The sequence below is a fragment of the Etheostoma spectabile genome, chromosome 2, assembly GCF_008692095.1.
Source record: "Etheostoma spectabile isolate EspeVRDwgs_2016 chromosome 2, UIUC_Espe_1.0, whole genome shotgun sequence".
In the NCBI taxonomy this organism is placed as follows: domain Eukaryota; kingdom Metazoa; phylum Chordata; class Actinopteri; order Perciformes; family Percidae; genus Etheostoma; species Etheostoma spectabile.
Window position 1 is genome coordinate 21,661,993 of NC_045734.1, and position 8,818 is coordinate 21,670,810.

Consider the following 8,818-nt stretch of genomic DNA (forward strand, 5'->3'; position numbering starts at 1 on the left):
CATCCTGTCTCAAAATTATGCTGAAAAACTAGTCCATGCGTTTGTTACTTTCAGAATCGACTTGTGTAATTTATTTATTTTCAGGATGTTTAAATAAGTCCCTTACAACTCTCCAGCTGATCCAGAATGCTGCAGGCGTATTCTGACAAGAACTAAGAAAGGAGATCATATTTCTACTGTATTAGCTTCTCTGCAATGGCTTCCTGTAAAAACCAGGATTGAATTTAAAATCCTTCTCCTAACCTACAAATCTCTAAATGGTCAAGCACCATCTTATCTTGAAGAGGTCTTAGTGTCTTATTGTCGCACTAGAGCACTGCACACCCAGAATTCAGAGTTACTCGTTCTTAGAGTTTCTAAAAGTAGAATGGGAGCCAGAGCCTATCAGGTTCCCCTACTGTGGAATCAGCTTCAGATCTGTGTTCGGGAGGCAGACACCATCAGCACATTTAAGAGTAAACTTAAAACTCTCCTCTTTGAGAGCTCATATTTAGGGAGTGAGGAGTCACAGCGTTCACCTAGACCACCGGGGGAGGGTGTATAGTCACAGACACGGCACCCCTTCTTTTCTCCTCTTCATAGGTGTCAGATTAATTTACCATATAATCAATAATATAATAAAACTAGAGAGAGGCAGGGCAGTACAGCCCAACCAGCCTCTTCTCTTTACCCTGTCTCTCTTAGTTATGCTGTAATAGCGTTGGACTACCGGGGGACTTCCTTTGACACACTGAGCTCCTCTCTGCTTTATCTTTCCATTTGAAAACATCCATGTCCCAGAAATGCTTGTTACTAACCTAGCTCTGGGGAGTTCTTGTGTTCTTTTACCCCCATTATGTTTCTTTGGATCAGGAAGGCTCCAAAATCTTGGTTGAAGCTGTCGCCGTTGTCTTGCGATTCCCTGTTTCATCCTGCTACGCTCAGCGGTACCCTGCTACATCCTGCCACATCCTGCTGTGCCGTGTAATGCTGTGCAGTGCCCTGCTATGCCATGAACTACTACAAACTAATATATCTAGTCAGTGTTCCATTATCATTTACTGTGACTGTTATTGTCACTATTCCTTTCAACCTCAAACGGCCCATTAGACACTGCCTTCCAAGAGCCTGGGTCTGTCCAAGGTTTCTTCCTAACAGGGAGTTTTTGTCCATCATGCCCTGCTGTTTTGACAACAGCTAAGCTAACAGCTACATTTGGTTAGCTGGCCAGAATCCTTACTGTTTAATATTGTAAGACAAAATTATACAAAATTACTGTAAAATAATGTTAGATGATAAAACTCAGAACAATGATAAATTATACTTACTTTCACCGTTGCTTCCCCTTTGCCTGTGGCAATTACTTTTACATCCTGGTTTATACCGTTGATCTAGTGGATTTAAATGTGCGAACACACACACACACACACACACACACACACACACACACACACACACACACAGGCATCAGCAGAAAAAAGCATACAGAGAACAACATGCATGATGATATTAATGTGCCACTAAGTGTGTCTTCTCACTTTAGTTGTTCTGGTCTTGCCGCTGGTCTTGCCACCAGTCTTGCCACCTGTCTTGCCGCCGCTCTTGCCGCCAGTGTCACCGCCCGTCTTGCCACCAGTGTGGCCGCCATTGTCGGCGCCCGTCTTGTCGCCACCGGTGTGACCGCCAATATTGCCGCCCGTCTTGCCGCCCGTCTTGCCGCCAGTGTGGCTGCCGGTGTCACCACCGGTGTCGCCACCGGTGTCACTGCCCGTCTTGCCACCAGTGTGGCCGCCATTGTCGGCGCCCGTCTTGTCGCCACCGGTGTGACCGCCAATGTTGCCGCCCGTCTTGCCGCCGGTGTGGCCGCCGGTGTCGCCACCGGTGTCGCCACCGGTGTCACCGCCCGTCTTGCCACCAGTGTGGCCGCCATTGTCGGCGCCCGTCTTGTCGCCACCGGTGTGACCGCCAATGTTGCCGCCACTCTTGCCGCCACTCTTGCCGCCAGTGTCACCGCCTGTCTTGCCACCAGTGTCGCCGCCCGTCTTGCCGCCGATGTGGCCGCCCGTCTTGCCGCCGGTGTGGCCGCCGGTGTCACCGCCCGTCTTGCCACCGATGGGGCCGCCGGTATTGTCGGTGCGGCCCCCACTCTTGCCGCCGTTGTGGCCGCCACTCTTGCCGCCGGTGTGGCCGCCACTCTTGCCGCCGGTGTCACCGCCACTGTTGCCGTCGGTGTGGCCACCACTCTTGTTGTCGGTGTGGCCGTCACTCTTGCCACTGCTCTTGCCGCCGGTGTGGCTGCCGCTCTTGCCGCCAGTGTCGCCGGTGTGGCCACCACTCTTGCCATCGGTGTGGCCGCCAGTCTTACCATCAATGTGGCCGCCGGTGTCACCGCCAGTCTTACCACGATGTGGCGCGGTATCGTCGGTGCGGCCACCCATTGCCGCCGGTGTGGCCGCACTCTTGCCGCCGGTGTGGGTCGCCACTCTTGCCGCCGGTGTCACCGCCACTCTTGCCGTCGGTGTGGCCACCACTCTTGCCGCTGCTCTTGCCGCCGGTGTGGCTACCGCTCTTGCCACCAGTGTCGCCGGTGTGGCCACCACTCTTGCCAGCGGTGTGGCTGCCGCTCTCGCCGCCAGTGTTGCCACCACTCTTGCTGCCGGTGTCACCGCCAGACTTGCCGCCCGTGTGGCTGCCGCTCTCGCCACCGTGCTTGCCACCGCTCTTGCTGCCAGGGTCGCCACTGGTGCGGCTGCCGCTCTTGCCGCCATTGTCGCCATTGTCGTCACCCGTTTTGTCGCCACCGGTGTGGACGTCGGTGTGGCTGCGGCTCTTGCCGCCATTGTCGCCACCCGTCTTGTCGCCACCGATGTGGCCACCACTCTTGCCCCCGGTATGTCCGCCACTCTTTCCGCCGGCGTGGCCGCCGCTCTTGCCTCCACTCTTGCCTCCGCTCTGGCCTCCGCTCTTGCCTCCGCTCTTGCCGCCGCTCTTGCCACCACTCTTGCCGTCAGTGTCGCCGTCCGTCTTTTTGCCGCCGGTGTGTCCATCACTCTTGCCGCCGGTGTGGCTGCCACTCTTACCACCGGTGTGGCTGCCACTCTTGCCGCCGGGGTGGCTGCCGCTCTCGCCGCCAGTGTTGCCACCACTCTTGCTGCCGGTGTGGCCACCACTCTTGCCCCCGGTGTGGCCACCACTCCTTGCTGCCGGTGTCACCGCCAGACTTGCCGCCCGTGTGGCTGCCGCTCTCGCCACCGTGCTTGCCACCGCTCTTGCTGCCAGGGTCGCCACTGGTGCGGCTGCCGCTCTTGCCGCCATTGTCGCCATTGTCGTCACCCGTTTTGTCGCCACCGGTGTGGACGTCGGTGTGGCTGCGGCTCTTGCCGCCATTGTCGCCACCCGTCTTGTCGCCACCGATGTGGCCACCACTCTTGCCCCCGGTATGTCCGCCACTCTTTCCGACGCGGTGCGCCGCTCTGCATCCACTCTTGCTCCGCTCTGGCCTCCGTCTTGCCTCCGTCTTGCGCCGCGCTCTTGCACCACTCTTGCCGTCAGTGTCGCCGTCCGTTCTTTTTGCCGCCGGTGTGTCCATCAATCTTGCCGCCGGTGTGGCTGCACTCTTACCCGGTGGGCTGCCACTTGCCGCGGGGTGGCTGCCGCTTCTGCCGCCTGTGCCACATGTCGGTGTGGCCACCACTCTGCCCCGGTGTGTGGCACACTCTTGCTGCGGTGTCACCGCCAGACTTGCCGCCGTGTGGCTGCCGCTCTCGCCACCGTGCTTGCCACCGCTCTTGCTGCCAGGGTCGCCAATGGTGGGCTGCGCTCTTGCCGCCATTGTCGCCATTGTCGTCACCCGTTTGTCGCCACCGGTGTGGACGTCGGTGTGGCTGCGGCTCTTGCCGCCATTGTCGCCACCGTCTTGTCGCCACACGATGTGGCCACCACTCTTGCCCCCGGTATGTCCGCCACTTTTCCGCCGGGTGGCCGCCGTCTTGCCTACTCTCTGCCTCCGCTCTGGCCTCGCTCTTGCCTCCGCTTTGCCGCCGCTTTGACACACTCTTGCCGTCGTGTCGCCGTCCGTCTTTTGCCGCGGTGTGTATCATCTTCCTTGCCGCCGGTGTGGCTGCCACTCTTACAACCGGTGTGGTGCCACTCTTGCCGCGGGGTGGCGCGCTCTCGCCGCCAGTGTTGCACCACTCTTGCTGCCGGTGTGGCCACCACTCTTGCCCCCGGTGTGGCCGCCACTCTTGCCACCGTGCTTGCGCCGGTGTCACCGCCAGACTTTCGCCGTGTGGCTGCGCTCTCGCCACGTGCTTGCCACGCTCTTGCCGCCAGGGTCGCCACTGGTGGGGCTGCCACTCTTGCGCCATTGTCGCCATTGTTGTTCACCGTTTGTCGCCACGGTGTGCCGCCAGTGTGGCTGCCTCTCTTGCCGCCATTGTCGCCACCCGTCTTGTCGCCACTGGTGTGGCCGTCGTTGTGGACGTCGGTGTGGCTGCGGCTCTTGCCGCCATTGTCGGCACCCGTCTTGTCGCCACCGATGTGGCCACCACTCTTGCCCCCGGTATGTCCGCCACTCTTTCCGCCGGTGTGGCCGCCGCTCTTGCCTCCGCTCTTGCCTCCGCTCTTGCCTCCGCTCTTGCCGCCGCTCTTGCCGCCACTCTTGCCGCCACTCTTGCCGTCAGTGTCGCCGTTCATCTTTTTGCCGCCGGTGTGTCCATCACTCTTGCCGCCGGTGTGGCTGCCACTCTTACCGCTGGTGTGGCTGCCACTCTTGCCGCCGGTGTGGCTGCCACTCTTACCACCGGTGTGGCTGCCACTCCTGCCGCCGGTGTGGCTGCCACTCTTGCCACCCCTCTTGGCGCCGGTGTGGCCGCCGCTCTTGCCGCCGCTCTTGCCGCCGCTCTTGCCGCCGCTCTTGCCGCCGCTCTTGCCGCCGCTCTTGCCGCCGGTGTCCCCACCTGTGTCGCTGCCGCTGTCTGTGTCGCAGCTGACTTTGTAGAACTTTAACTTGTCAGGCTTTGACTTGTCCGGCAAGAAAATGTCCACATTCAGATTATCATCCCCAGAGTCATCATTTGCATTAGTCCAGTATTCCGCTAAAGCCTGGTACACTATTATAGTAGCCTAGAGAGAGAAAGAGTAAAGGACAGGAACAAGAATTAGAAGAAATATAGGTTATGAGCTAACATAAGCTGTAAATATCAAGCTGGAAAGCCAGGTCTGTGTTACCTGAGTTGAACCATAGCCTCCGTCAGTCTCCACCTCGTAGTTGAACCATGTCACAACAGGTCTGGCATCTTCAAATGCCTTTATTAGCGGATGGAAAGTCAAGTCAATGGTTGAAATGGTCTGTGGTTGACTTGGCATTGATAACTTTAGTACTAGAGATAAGTCCTGATTCTTTTACAGTTATACTTTAGATAGTAATCTGCCAGTTTCCAAAGCCTACCATAGAGCTTCTAAATCATCTGTTTGGATTATGACACAGTCAAACAGCAGAGACTTGAAATTGTCTGATAAAAGCAAACAATGACAAACTACATTTCTTTGTTTTTGCCATTCATTTTGGTGTGTTATGCAAAGAAGAATGTTCAAATCAGTCCCTTGTTTCTACTGGATATATATATATATATATAATACTATAGTATATGATAGTATATATATATATAGATATATTGATTATAATATGATATATGTATATAGGATATATATACATATCTAGGAATATATATATATATATATATATATATATATATATACCTTCATTTTTCTAGGAAGTCACATTCAGATTAAAACCTCTTTTGCAAGTAAGACCTGGCCTGACAAAGGTTACATAGCAGTATCCAACAGCAGTAAATCAAAAGAGCAACAATAGGTACCACAAAAATGTCAAGTTTAAAATAATTTAAAGAGATAAGGGGCTCAAGTTTGAGCTTGGCCTACAAACCGTTCCAGGTAGAACAAGCTTGTTTAATAAGAGGTACTTTGAACTGGAGGCATTTATAAATCAACTCCCAACCTGATCTAACAGAAATCCGTGAAATGAACACGGCCTCTCAAAAGCAGAATTGCAAAAAAATCTGTAAAGGGAAGAAGACTTCCGTGAAATGAACATGGATCGCCAAAAATTCCATCATGGGCCCTTGGAACATGGCTCCTTAAAGAATAATTCCGGCAAATTTTTATGTTAATCTTGATCTCTATAAATATGCGAGTACTTGCGATTGAGAAAAAAAAAACACCTGAATCGATGCAGGCAACACTGAGTAGCTGCAGCTACGTATAAGAGATTCCACTGAGCAAAATTGGCAGTTAACGGGGCAAGTTTTAGAGTGCCTTTGTGCCTCTTAACAGACACACAATGTGTAGTGGGTGTCCTCCATGCCTTCACGGCAACAAATTGTAGTTTATATCCTCCTCAAAAATAGTAATAAAGTTACTGCCATCTGTAGCTCATGCTTGGAGTAGCAGCTTCTTCTGCCTGTTCTGTTCTGCCACTCTGTGTGGTTCTTTCCAAATGTTGTGAGGTGAGTTCTTCATCTGTATTCTCAGATTCGAATAAATAAGGATGACCATCAAACTCAAAAGGCTCTTCTCTGTGTTGTACTGTATATCTGCTATATTCTCCTTATTACATTACTCCACGCTTCTTCCCTTGTGAACAACTCCGTCAACAACTCTGTCAACAACTACGCTCTTCACTTCACCCACACGATCTGCACACTGTTTAGCTTCCTTTTCCTGCTAAAAAAGATCTTGTGCAGTGACGTGCAGTCTGGGTAGGCAAGCCAGGCACTGCCTACCCTACCAAAATTCAAGCATAAAAATGTTTATTAAATAAATGTATTTGATTTTGGTGATTTATATGTGTGTTATTCCAATTATTTTGACGTTACAATGACAAATGTAGCAGTTACACATAATCGAATAGAAAAAAATGGTAGAATAAGCAGTGCTTTTACTGTCCATTCAACCAAAAAAAAACCTCTACTCTGCGTTTGCAAGTAAAAATGTAATGCCAATAATCATCTCTGTTACATATCAAACATGGACCAATTAAAAACAATACATTACTGGAAATTTGCGCAGCTAACGTCATTATACCAGCAACGTTGTAAGCGTAATCCCCGCGAAATTCCAAGTCAATATGACAAGTATCATTTATTCAAACCCGAGAATACAGACGAAGAACTCGCCTCACAAGAGTTGGAAAGAACCACACAGAGAGGTGGTACTTTCATATTCATAGCAATCAAGGTTAACATAAACATTGGCCGGAATTCTCCTTTAAATTAAGGAAACGATTGTGGATGGGCTTACTGTTCCGTGACACGCAGGAAGAACAGGACGGTTGGGTTTAGGAAAAGCGACTTTAGGAAACATTAAACGAGGGACACGATTCCTGGTCTCCTGGATTAAAGTCCTGTGTTTGACCCATCCACCACCCCAACCCACCTCCTTATGTAGATCTTCATGCTTTCATACTACTCGCTACCATGTTCACTGCTAATGTTACATCATCTTCTTATTGACTTTACATTGGCATTGTCTCCCGTGGTGGCCACACGTAATGGGGTGTTCATTTCACGGAATTCTGTGAGACCAGGCTGCAACTCCACACTAAAAAAAAAGGCCTTTTATATATCTATATATAATCATAAGGTGGTCTGTGAAATGGTCACCAGTAATATAAAAGGTTGACATGAGCCAAATTAATAATTATAACTTGATGTTGATAAATTAATAACTTGAAAAATTTTGTTACTTAAAAAGTGTAAAACTGAGGAAGTTACATTTGTTTGCAAACCCCCTACCCTTTCAGTAAGGTAGCACGGTTGAGGACACAGTTGTATGTTTTCTGTCAGAGTCCTGACTAGACATACTCAAGTGGGACATGCTCACCTTGGCCCTGACCAGAGCAAGAAGAGCGTAAGCTGTGGCCTCCCGTGTGTAAACATATCCCTTAGGTGTCTGCCAGTGGGACAACTCTGAGGAAGACATACACAAAAAATCTTTATATTACTCTGTTTTACCTGAAACAATATTCCTTCACTAATAATTCCCCAATTCCTCATCTTAACATATTGAATTGTATATAGATAAAATATCAAATAAAGTAAAATCTGCATACTTTAAAGAATTTTAACTAATCGTTCTATCGTAGTAAGGCCATTTAAGAAATGAACATACAAGCTACATGAGAGCCCGACTGAATAATGGAGGTAACAGCAAGGGTTTGCAGAAACATCTGCTGTGCCCACTCTTTTTGGAAGCAGGAGAGCTCTGGAAGAACCAGGCCAAATAGAGGTAAACTATTCTTTTTTTAAAGATACCTGGATTCAATGCATCCTAAAATCCCATATTGTGTCTGTTTTTTTTCAGTATTGAGAAGTACTACTTCTAATCATTGTTATTGCCCATGCTACATTCAGATATTTGATATTTTTTATATTTGAGAGACACAAGTTTGTTATTTAAGATTTGTTTTTGAAAGATTCTCACCAATTTGTACTAAGAAAGAAACTTAATGGCTGAAAAAAAACATTACAAGTTCTGGTGGAGGATCTATGAAAATTAGACTATTTTTTAAATACCTCAAACATACAGTATGTTACATGTTACTATATGATATGTCAGGCTCTAATAATCGTATTATAGTTATTATTCATGGACGCGGAGTACTTTTTATTCTATTCATCACACCATAAATTCTGTTTTTGAATTTTAGTTTAAGAATATTGCTGTGTGACAAAACCTTTGGAAACAAAGCCGTAGAGGATTTCTTTGTTCAGTTTGTTTTCATTGGCCAGGGCACATGACGTCATGGCAACAGCATATG

The 8,818-nt window shown here is 49.8% G+C and overlaps 1 protein-coding gene, 1 long non-coding RNA gene and 1 pseudogene across 2 annotated transcripts in view; 1 reads left to right on the top strand and 2 right to left on the bottom strand.

The window, feature by feature from the left end:
* The window catches only part of LOC116700306 (complement C3-like), a 16,370-nt pseudogene extending 7,558 nt beyond the window's left edge, over positions 1–8,812 (bottom strand).
* LOC116700184 (complement C3) overlaps positions 1–8,818 on the bottom strand; it is a 134,518-nt gene that overhangs the window by 99,579 nt on the left and 26,121 nt on the right. The window lies entirely within an intron of this gene.
* The window catches only part of LOC116700323 (uncharacterized), a 95,236-nt gene that overhangs the window by 34,901 nt on the left and 51,517 nt on the right, over positions 1–8,818 (top strand). The gene's annotated exons all lie outside the window — the stretch shown is intronic.